Source organism: Bubalus bubalis, chromosome 16 (assembly GCF_019923935.1).
Source record: "Bubalus bubalis isolate 160015118507 breed Murrah chromosome 16, NDDB_SH_1, whole genome shotgun sequence".
NCBI classification, from domain to species: domain Eukaryota; kingdom Metazoa; phylum Chordata; class Mammalia; order Artiodactyla; family Bovidae; genus Bubalus; species Bubalus bubalis.
In genome coordinates, this window is record NC_059172.1 from 63,327,455 (window position 1) to 63,339,922 (window position 12,468).

At 39.0% G+C, this 12,468-nt stretch overlaps 1 protein-coding gene across 1 annotated transcript in view; it reads left to right on the forward strand.

Moving 5' to 3' along the window:
• Positions 1-12,468, forward strand: part of ALG9 (ALG9 alpha-1,2-mannosyltransferase) — a 114,017-nt gene that overhangs the window by 49,568 nt on the left and 51,981 nt on the right. The gene's annotated exons all lie outside the window — the stretch shown is intronic.

Genomic DNA, 12,468 nt, shown 5'->3' on the forward strand with positions numbered 1-12,468 from the left:
TGGGGAACGTTCAAGTTACCTTTGAGCTGCTGCTGCTGCTGCTAAGTTGCTTCAGTCATGTCCGAGTCTGTGCGACCCCATAGACGGCAGCCCACCAGGCTTCCCTGTCCCTGGGATTCTCCAGGCAAGAACACTGGAGTGGGTACCTTTGAGCTAACGATTAGTATATTCCGGCTTTAGCAAGTGGATAGTCAGTGAGGGTTCTTCTCACACGGAGTCCGTGAAGCAGTGTGACGGGCCATGCTCTTCTACACACTCATCTTTACCCACTCTGAGAGCCCATGTAGGTTCCTTTGAGAGATGACACTTTCACCATTTGATACCCGTAGGATCTTTGACTGCAGAAAAGGTGAGAGCGCTAAAGATAATGTTCCTGGTTCCCAGAGACGGTAAAGGACCATTTTGTAGAATTATTAGAAAGCACTTTTTTTTTTGGCAGCCTGTTTAGAAAACATTTAGGAATTTAAATGTCAAATACATTTCCCTTATGTCATATACCTAAAGCGTGAAATATCAGGACTTTCAATTTCCATTCAGAGCAAACCTGTAGCCACGGCTGGCCTTTTGTCTCCTGGATTGGGGCAGGTTAGATTTCCGTGGAGACCCTCAGTTTATGGGTGAGATTCTTACTGTGTGAGCTTTAGCTTTATAAGCTATGAAAATGGACATCATAAAATACATTTTTGGCTTGGCTCCCTGAGAAGGTAGGAAGTGTATTCCACTAAGTGACTTGGAGTTTCTTTCTAACTGAAGCCTCTGATTCCTGTAACAGTGAAAATACTCCTGGGTGTGACAAACTGCTATTAGCCACGTTTATTTTAGCTGCAGACACTCTCGTGAGAGCAGGCTTTGATGCACAGGGGATCATCATGGGGACACTTGATAGTCAAAAAGAGGAGAATATGCTGTGATGAGGGGAGATATAATAAATTCAGAGTAATATTGTTGCAGCTGTGTTTTAGGAAGAGATAGTATAGGAAAATTAAAAAAAAAAAAAAAAGAGTATGGACTTTGGAGTCAAGTAGGCCTGGGTTCTAAACTCTGTTGCCTACCTGGTGACCTTGAGCAAATTAGTTAACATCTCTGTTTAACTAATTTCAGTTTCTGTCTGTGAAGTGGGAATAATGATACCTACTTTGGGAAGATTAATGTGAGACTGGATATCATATGTCTCTGTCATATATAGCATAGTGTCTGTACACAGGTTTTCCCACAAATGTTCTTAATTTGATAATGGTGTATTTGATGGATTAGAGGTAAATGAACCCTTAAGAGGATTTATAATCTGCCCAAAGCTATTTCTCCTTCCTTAAATTTATTGTTCCCCAACTTGGTTTTTATTACAGTCTGTTCAGACTCATTATTGGTTTTTCTATCTAGTAACTTTGCTTATTTTGGTACCAGTACCTGGACTTCCTTTGTCTACCTTCTTTTGCTACCAAAACTCTTCCTCCCTGAAGCTTTTCCCAACTATTTAAGTCCATAGTGAGCAGTGTCCTCCTTTAAATTGATCTGTGTAGCTCATTTAGCCATTTAATTTTGCTGTCTTATTGTCATTTAAATATTCCTGATGTGTATGTCATATATTTGGCTATCACACTGTGAATGCTATGGAAAGAATGACTGCTTCTGTTTCTTTTGTATTCACCATAGTGGCTAAAATAGTGCTGTATATCTAGTAATTAATCTGTGCTTTCTGGCTTGAGGAATGAGTACTCATCATGGTTGGGATGATGATGTTGAGAGAAAACTGGCTATAAAATCTGCAGGTCCTTACAGGCACATGAAATGATGCTCAACATTGCTAATTATTAGAGAAATGCATTTCAAAACCACAGAGAGATATCATCTCACACCAGTCAGAATGGCCATCCTCAAAAAGTCTACAAATAATAAATGCTGGAGAGGGTGTGGAGAAAAGGGAACCTTCCTACGCTGTTGGTGAGAATGTAAATTGATGCAGCCAGTGTGGAAAACAGTATGGAGGGTCCTTAAAAAATTAAAAATAGACTTACCATATGATCCAGCAATCCCATTTCTGGGTACATATCTGGAAAAAACAAAAATGCTAATTTGAAGAGATACATGTACCTCAAGGTTCATAGCAGCATTATTTACAGTATCAACAGACACACATACACACACACACTGGGCTATCACTCAGCCATTAAAAGGAATGAAATATTGCCATTTGCAGCAACATGGATGAACCTAGAGAATATTATGCTTAGTGAAGTAAGTCAGACAGAGAAAGGCAAATACTACATGATACCACTTATATGTGAATCTAAAAAATAATACAAATGAATTTATATACAAAACAAAAATAGACTCACAGACACAGAATGCAGATTTATGGTTACCAGAGAGGAAAGTGGGGGTGAGGGGGACAAATTAGGAGTATAGAATTAACAGGTACAAACTGCTATATATGAATAAGTAACAAGGATTTACTGCATAGCACAGGGAATTATAATTGTATCCAATATCTTATAATAATCTATAATGGAATATAATCTACAAAAACACAAAACTCCCCTGAATCACTATGCTGTACCCCTGAAACTAATAAAATATTGTAAATCAACTGTACTTCAATTAAAAAACAAAACTACAGTGGCCTATTGTACATTTGGTGTGCTCTGGTCATTGGTTGATTTCCATATTCTCTGCTTCAAGATAACTGTTCGGTGACGGTATTAGCTTTACCCCAAAGGTAAAGATTTTCCAGAAGAGCTGTGGGAGTCAGCAAAACGCTAGGTGGTAAAACCAGGGACAAGCAGGTCCCGCACGTGCCTTGAGTGTGCAGTGTCTATCACTGTGCTCGTGGACATTTCTGTGACTGAGTTTCTTGCAGAATTCCCTGGATTTTCCTGTGTGGTGGGGGAAGTGCCCTTCAAATCCAGCCCACTCACCTTTGACCCTTTGGAAAGCAGAAGATGCAATTGGTGGCTTACTGTGGCTTCTACATGAACTATGATCAGGGATTACTTTCTTTCAGTTAAGGGTTTAAAAAGACATTTGTTTTCCTTTGATGATACAAGTAGTAAACACTTATTGTGTAAAATAATGAATGCTACCCAATAAGAAAAGAAATCGGCTGTAATCTAATTTGTTGTTGCTGTTGTTTAGTCACTAAGTCATGTCCTACTCTTTGCGACCCCGTGGACAGTAACCCTCCAGGCTCCTCCGTCCATGGGATCTCCCAGGCAAGAATACTGGAGTGGGCTGCCATTTCCTCCTCCAGGGGATCTTCCCGACCCAGGGATGGACCCTACATCACCTGCATTGGCAGGTGGATTCTTTATCATGAGCCGCTAGGGAAGCTCATAATCTAATTACCCAAATATTAAACCACCATAACCATTTTGATGGTTTCTTTTTCTTCACTTTTTTTCTCTTGCATTCATATGTGCATTTGTATGTGAACAACGATCTCAATTATTTTGAAAAATACTGTCATTCTTTAAGAACTGGTACCAGGATCAAGACTGCAGTGACCAAACAGCTCTGCCTGGCTTGTATGAGTTCACGCTGTACCACAGTTGTGTTTGGTACTTCTGGTATCAGTCCTGGTTTCAAGTACAGGTTCAGTCAAACAGGCAAAACAATCATGTTCTCTGTCTTTCCTGTGCATGCGGAATAGCAGCATTATTTTTATTTGCCCTTTGGTTCTGAGTAACATGTTTTACCCAACCTTTGGCTTCAATGCTAAGTGATGCGGTCTGTCTCCTGTTTCTTGTCTGAATGGAAACTAAGAAACATGCCTGACCTCATGCTTTTCCCTATGCTCTGTCACCTCTGAGTTTAGCAAGAATTAGGAGTGTTTGTAAAGATTCTGTGGTTTCTACTGTAGTGTTATAATTATACTGCAGCGGGTTTTTTTTTTTTGGCTGCATATTCTTTCATGATAGTTATTGAGTAGCTGTTGAACATCCCATTATTGAACAGGTGGCATTATTCAGTGGTACCTACCAAGATTCTCTTTCAGAATCAAGGTCTGAATTTAGAAGATACCTTCAGTGTCTCTTCTATCTCTTGACAAATCCCAGTTTTTGTTCACTATTCCAAGGTGAATGATAATGTTTGGTTCCAAATCTGGTATCTAATCTGGGAACTACTAAGTCAATGGATAGAGTTTGGAATAAAAATTATGTCTTCAGGAGGGAGCTTAAAGACTTTTCTCTGACTTTGGCTTAATGCTTAAGCAGATTTTCAAGAAGCTTGTCCATCTGTTACCATTGAAGAAGATAAAACTGGTCATTGATTAATTTTTTCCCCAAATAGGAATATAGTCTGTTCTGCTATAACATGATGTGCGGTTGCTAAAGATAATGGTGTGGAAAGCCACAAGTCTTGTGGGAAAAATGAAGTTAAGGACACAATACTCACAAAGTTTGTCAGTGACATATGGAAGAGATTTGTTGTTGTTCAGTCATTAAGTGGTGTCCTACTCTTTGCAAACCCATGGACTATAGCCCTCCAGGCTCCTCTGTCCTCCACTATCTCCCAAAGTTTGCTCAAATTCATGTGCATTGAGTTAGTGATGCTATCTAACCATCTCATCCTCTGTCGTCCCCTTCTCCTCCCACCTTCAGTCTTTCCCAGCATCAGGGTCTTTTCCAATGAGTCAGTTCTTCGCATCAGGTGGCCAAAGTATTGAAGCTTCAGCTTTATCATCAGTCCTTCCAGTGAATATTCAGGATTGATTTCCTTTGGAATTAACTGATTTGATCTCCTTGCAGTCCAAGGGGTTCTCGAGAGTCTTCTCCAGCACCACAATTGGAAAGCATCAATTCTTTGGCACTCAGCCATCTTTATGGTCCAACTCTCACAACTGTACATGACTACTGGAAAACCATAGCTTTGACTGTATGGACCTTTGTTGGCAAAGTGATGTCTCTGTTTTTTAATATGCTGTCTAGGTTTGTCATAGCTTTCCTTCCAAGGAGCAAGTGTCTTCTAATTTCATGGCTGCAGTCATCATCCACAGTGACTTTGGAGCCCAGGAAAATAAAATCTGTCACTTTTTCCCATTCTGTTTGCCATGAAGTGATGAGACTGGTTGCCATGATCTTAGTCTTTTTAATGTTGAGTTTCAAGCCAGCTTTTTCACTCTCCTCTTTCACCCTCATCAAGAGGCCCTTTAGTTCCTCTTCCCTTTCTGCCATTGTTGTTTAGTCACTAAGTCATGTCCTACTCTTTTGGGACCCCATGTATTATAGCCTGCCAGACTTCTTTGTCCATGGATTTCCCATGCAAGAATACTGGAGTGGGTTGCCATTTCCATTTCCAGGGGATCTACCTGACCCAGGGATCAAACCCACCTATCGTGCATTGGCAGGCGGATTCTTTACCACTGAGTCACACAGGGAAGCCCCTTTCTGCCATTGGAGTGGTATCATGTGCATATCTGAGGTTATTGATATTTCTCCCAGCCATCTTGATTCCAGCTTGTGACTGATCAGCCCAGCATTTCACATGATGTACTCTGCATAGAAGTTAAATAAGTAGCGTGAAAATATACAGCTTTGACGTGCTCTTTTCCCAATTTTGAACCAGTCAGTTTTTCTGTGTCCAATTCTAACTGTTGCTTCTTGACCCACACACAGGTTTCTCAGGAGACAGGTAAGGTGATCTGGTACTCTCATCTCTCTAAGAATTTTCTGCAGTTTGTTGTGGTCCACACAAAGTGTAGCATAGTCAGTGAAACAGAAGTAGATGCTTTTCTGGAATTCCCTTGCTTTCTTCATGGGCCAGCAAATGCTGGCAATTTGGTCTCTGGTTCCTCTGCCTTTTGTAAACCCAGCTTGTACATCTGAAAGTTCTCAGTTTATATACTGCTGAAGCCTAGCTTGAAGTATTTTTGAGCATAACCTTGCTAGCATGTGAAATGAGCACAATTGTATGATAGTTTGGACATTCTTTGGCATTGTGATTCTTTGGGATTCAAATGAAAACTGACCTTTGCCAGTCCCATGGTCACTGCTGAGTTTTCCAAATTTGCTGACATACTGAATGCAGCACTTTAACAGAATCATCTTTTAGGATTTGAAATAACTTAGCTGGAATTCCATCACCTCCACTAGCTTTTTTCTCATAGCAACCTAACAAAAACAGAAGGATAGTTTTATATGTGTTCAGTTCAGTTCAGTCGCTCAGTCATATCTGACTCTTTGTGACCCCATGAACCGCAGCACGCCAGGCCTCCCTGTCCATCAGCAGCTCCTGGAGTCCACCCAAACCCATGTCCATTGAGTCGGTGATGCCATCCAACCATCTCATCATCTATCATCCCCTTCTCCTCCTTCCCTCTATCCCTCCCAGCATCAGGCACTTTTCCAGTGAGTCAGTTCTTCCCATCAGGTGGCCAAAGTATTGGAGTTTCAGCTTCAACATCAGTCCTTCCAGTGAATACCCAATACTGATCTCCTTTAGGATGGACTGGTTGGATCTCCTTGCAGTCCAAGGGACTCTCAAGAGTCTTCTCCAACACCACAGTTCAAAAGTATCAATTCTTTGGCGCTCAGCTTTCTTTATAGTCCAACCCTCACATCCATACATGACCACTGGAAAAACCATAGCCTTGACTAGACAGACCTTTGTTGACAGAGTAATGTCTTTGCTTTTAAATATGCTGTCTAGGTAGGTCATAACTTTCCTTCCAAGGAGTAAGTGAAGTGAAGTTCCTCAGTCGTGTCCGACTCTTTGCGACCCCATGGACTATAGCCTACCAGGCTCCTCGGTCCCTGGGATTTTTCCAGGCAAGAATACTGGAGTGGGTTGCCATGTCCTTCTCCAGGGGATCTTTCTGACCCAGGGATCGAACCTGGGTCTACCGCATTGTAGGCAGACTCTTTACCATCTGAGCTACCAGGAAAGCCCTCCAAGGAGTAAGCGTCTTTTAATTTCATGGCTGCAGTCACCATTTGCAGTGATTTTGAAGCTCCAAAAAATAGTCTGACACTGTTTCCACTGTTTCCCCATCTATTTGCCATGAAGTGATGGGACTGGATACCATGATCTTCGTTTTCTGAATGTTGAGCTTTAAGCCAACTTTTTCACTCTCCTCTTTCACTTTCATCAAGAGGCTTTTTAGTTCCTTTTCACTTTCTGCCATGAGAATGGTGTCATCTGCATATCTGAGGTTATTGATATTTCTCCTGGCAATCTTGATTCCAGCTTGTGCTTCTTCCAGCCCAGCGTTCCTCATGATGTACTCTGCATATAAGTTAAATAAGCAGGGTGACAATATACAGCCTTGACGTACTCCTTTTCCTATTTGGAACCAGTCTGTTGTTCCATGTCCAGTTCTAACTGTTGCTTCCTGACCTGCATACAGATTTCTCAAGAGGCAGGTCAGGTGGTCTGGTATTCCCATCTCTTTCAGAATTTTCCACACTTTATTGTGATCCACACAGTCAAAGGCTTTGGCATAGTCAATAAAGCAGAAATAGATGTTTTTCTGGAACTCTCTTGCTTTTTCGATGATCCAGCAGATGTTGGCAATTTGATTTCTGGTTCCTCTGCCTTTTCTAAAACCAGCTTGACCATCTGGAAGTTCATGGTTCATGTATTGCTGAAGCCTGGCTTGGAGAATTTTGAGCATTACTTACTAGTGTGTGAGATGAATGCAATTGTGCGGTAGTTTGAGCATTCTTTGGCATTGCCTTTCTTTGAGGTTGGAATGAAAACCGACCTTTTCCAGTCCTGTGGCCACTGCTGAGTTTTCCAAATTTGCTGGCATATTGAGTGCAGCACTTTCATAGCATCATCTTTCAGGATTTGAAATAGCTCAACTGGAATTCCATCACCTCCACTAGCTTTGTTCATAGTGATGCTTCCTAAGGCCCACTTGACTTCACATTCCAGGTTGTCTGGCTCTAGGTGAATGATCACACGATGGTGATTATCTGGGTTGTGAAGATCTTTTTTGTACAGTTCTTCTGTGTATTCTAGCCACCTCCTCTTAATATCTTCTGCTTTTGTTAGGTCCATACCATTTCTGTCCTTTATCGAGCCCATCTTTGCATGAAATGTTCCCTTGCTATCTCTAATTTTCTTGAAGAGATCTCTAGTCTTTCCCATTCTATTGTTTTCCTCTATTTCTTTGCATTGATCACTGAGGAAGGCTTTTTTATCTCTCCTTGCTATTCTTTGGAACTCTCCATTCAAATGCGCATATCTTTTCTTTTCTCCTTTGCTTTTCACTTCTCTTTTTTTCACAGCTATTTGTAAGGCCTCCTCAGACAGCCATTTTGCTTTTTTGCATTTCTTTTTCTTGGGGATGGTCTTGATCCCTGTCTCCTGTACAATGTCATGAACCTCAGTCCATAGTTCATCAGGCACTCTGTCTATCAGATCTAGTCCCTTAAATCTATTTCTCACTTTCACTGTATAGTCATAAGGGATTTGATTTGGGTCATACCTGAATGGTCTAGTGGTTTTCCCCTCTTTCTTCAATTTCAGTCTGAATTTGGCAATAAGGAGTTCATGATCTGAGCCACAGTCAGCTCCCGGTCTTGTTTTTGCTGACTGTATACAGCTTCTCCATCTTTGGCTGCACTGTATGTATTACATGGCTAAAAATGCATAAATGCTACAATAATACGGAAGTTTACCTTGAAAGAGACGTCAGGTATGCTTCTTGAAGTGGCATTAGGAGGGCTGTAGCTTGTGAAGTAAGGGTTATCTGAAACAGAAAGTTGTAATGCCAAATATGGATGATATGGATGGGTATGGCTCATAACATGCAGTGAACTGAAGAAGCTGGGAGATATTTGAGTGTGGGCACTTTGTATATATCTGGACTGATCGGTTCAATTGGGTGCAGTTTTCTGGATTCATCTAGTTTTTCTTGTGGATTAAATGATACGTAAGCAAACGTGGAGAGTGAATTATGCTCACATTGTTCAGTTGCATTGAAACAAATGTGCATATTCAAAACAAATGTTAGAACAGAACTGATTGTATATTATTTTCATCTTTCTCCCCGCTTTTACCATTTAACCAGTGGAAAGAATTATGGTTTTGGAAGGTATAAGTATCATAAAGTTTAAAGATCTTTTTCACTTTATGGGTGAAAAAACTGGGGCTTGGGTTGTAACCTGACAAAGGTTAGTCCTAAGATAAAAGCTTGGTTTCAGGATTCCCCAGTATTATTTTTATTCTTTTCATGACTCCAAAGTCACGTATAATGTATCACTTGAATGTATGTTTTCGTGCAATGGTTAATTGTTCTTTCATGTAGAAGGACTGAATAGACCCTTAAGTTGTTGAGCATTACATTTTTAAGAGGTTATTTTTCATTTCTAGAGCTCTGTTACATGTATGCCAGATACTTTATATAATTATTGTGTTTATCAAAAGAAATTGGTGTCTAGTCCCTTTTTTTAATCTCTTCATTCTTTTTTTCTTTTAATCATTTTTCCTACTCTTATTCAAAGTCCTTATTTGAGGAGAAAAGTAATTACCTGATAGATATCCTTGGTAATTATTATTAGCCTTGAGTAGCAGAGCAGGCAGATTAAAATTGCTGTACTATGTTCAGTAGAGTAAAATTGGAATCCACTCTGAATTTAAGTATGTTCAAAATGCTTCTTTAAAATTAATTCACTCATATCCATTGTGTTGGCATTTAGAGATGATGTTTTCATGATCTTTAGTGATTGAATGACCCCAGCATTTTACCTGTGAGTTTATGTTTTTATAGTGAAGTAAATTTTTACTTGTGAATTTAAAGATTCATTCAACAAATATACATTTATCAAGGCTTTATGGGAGGCAATAAAACTATAAATCTGTGACTGTGGGTGACAATTACTTTTTAAAATTTAATTTCAGTATATAAAAAATAAATGAAAAATCCAGAAAAATACTTGAAATCTTTCCCTATCAGATGTTTCATCCTAGGCCCCAGAGTTCCTATTTCAAAAATAGAGAGAGAGAGAGAGACAATCCCAGGATCATATTGATGTCTGGCAAAATGATGTAGTGGCAAGAGCACTGACTGGGCTGGGAGTTAGGAGAACCTGGGATTCTTTTCTAAAATTCAGTGAAATGTACTTTATTCTTATATGATTTCATGGGTTTCCGAGACCCTTGAAATAGCTTTGCATCTCTAATTTGCTGTAGCTACACCTGACTTCCAATTGCAGTGTTTAGATTTCAGCTTCTCCCATGACCTGTTTTCTAATCAAGATATTTCATGGTAGAAAGTGTTATCTTGAAACGTGATTTCTGGGCCATGTGACCTAATGACCAGACATGGAAGTCTCTCTGCTGTTTCTGTCCCAAAGTTGAGCATCTGTGTCATGGCACCTGAGTGTGATGTTTGAGAGTTGAGAAGACATGGCTGCACACTCCATCTCTGGCAAAACCCCTGTGAGAAAAAGCTGTGAGAGTATTATTGCCCCATCCCCTTGGCCCACTGCTCCCCACCAAAACGCACTGCTTTTATTATTGATGTCTTGATCTCTGGCTCAGGCCTTTTCTTTTTAGAGTCTGTATTTTTGTTTACCTCTGGGGTGGCCTTAAATTGTCATCCTTAATGTGTAATATCCTTACATCTTCCTGATAAGGTGTAAACAATGCGATACTGATTATCAATAAATCGTTTGAATTCCCCTCCCACCGCCTTTCTTTTTCTTTTGCTTTAGAGGTGCTGATTTTTTCTTCTTCAAAGCTTCCAGTGGGTTGTTAGAAACGAAAAGAAGTCACATTTCTTTCAAAATGAGTCTTAAACGCTTGTATTTTACAAAATTTTAAACTAAGGCATATTTTTAGCTTCGACAGCTGGTTGATATGTAGCCTGTGACTAATGAAATGAAACACATTTTTGTTTCACCATCATGTGTTAATGTCACCCTACAATTTTGTTATTTTTGATGCAAGAAAGAATGATTAAATCTGAAGAAACAAAAAAAAAAAAAAAAATGAGCTCTTTGGTTACAAATCCAGCCTTTTGATTTTTGAATTGTAGATGATGTGGTATGGAGTATGGTCTCAGATTGTGCACTGAGATATTGATAAAATCTAGAGAAGAAACTATTCTTTCTGATTCTCTTAGCCCTAAGGGGCAGTAGTCACTTGGTGTTACCAGTGGCTCAAACTGAGAAATCTCAGACTCTAAATAGTCACAGTAAAATGTATGATCCAGATTTTATGAAGAAAAATCCTTATCTCCAAAGACAAAATCCTAGAACATAAACTAATAGGTTAATGTTGATTTTCTTTGGGTGGTAGTGTTATAAGTGATTTTTAAAATGCATTTTAAAGATATTTTGATAACAAATGATATTTTACTTTCATAATTTAAAAAAGTTACCATAATAAGGGCTATAGATATCAAATCTTTGAAACTACCAAGATCTCTGGTAGGCTTTACAAACAAAACTCAGCACAGTCAGCTGACATTAGATTTTTGTCTTTAAGCACAAGAACCTTCCACTCAGAGTTGGAAGATAGATTTTCTGTTACTTTTTTTTTTTTTTATACCTCGTAGGCTTCTGGCCTCTTAAGTCATTTCAGTCACTGTATCTAAGACTACTTTTGCTGTTCTTTCTGAAAACTAGATGTAGATTGCTTCAAAGAAATAGATTTGGTTTATCTATTGCAAGCTATGAGGAAAAAATTTTTTTAAAAACCTAAAACTAAAAGAGAATGCTGCTGTGGCAAAGAAATTATGAAGTAATATATTCAGTTCTTCCAGACAGGAGGAGCGTTAAAGAATTTATTTTTCTACACAAATAAAATTAAATAATTTGGTTATTGGTGAGGTTTGGACAAAAGGCTATGTTCATCCAGTTGAGAGAGCATCTGTGGACAGGTGCATCCCCTGCAGTCCTGGATCACTGGCTTAAAAAGACAGCGACGTGTAAGTCTTATCAGCACAATAAGCATTCTCTCCAGTCTTTTGTCATCTGTTTATTCTTAACTATTTTTGAATGTTTTTAATTTTGTTCCTTCTTTATTCATCTACTCAGTATCTGACTCTTTATTCTTCTAAATTTTGTGCTAAAGATTCAAAGGTGACAAGAAACATAGTCTCCTGTCATTGAAGAAAAGTCCTGAACAAATGGAAAAGGAAAAGTTTATGGGGATAAAAAGGAATTTGGAAAACTCTGTAAGAAGCAGAAAAAAAAAGTTTTTTAACCAGCGTCCCTGATAGGTTAAAGGAAAAGTTTGGGGACCATAAAAAAAAAAGCATGTTTTTTGAAAAGGGCACAGTCAGAAAATAAGAGCTTCTGGAAATTAAAAATAAGATATAGAGATTTTAAAAATCAATAATAGCTTGATTAGAGGCCAAAGTTGAAATCTTCAATACAGTGACAATACAAAAACAGAACAGAAAAACTAAGAGAGAGAAAATACGAAAAGGAAAAAAGATCAGAGAATCCAGCATCTAGCTAATAGGAAGTCCAGAGAGGGAGAACAAGGGAAATGGAGAAAAGAAAATTGCCAAAGAAA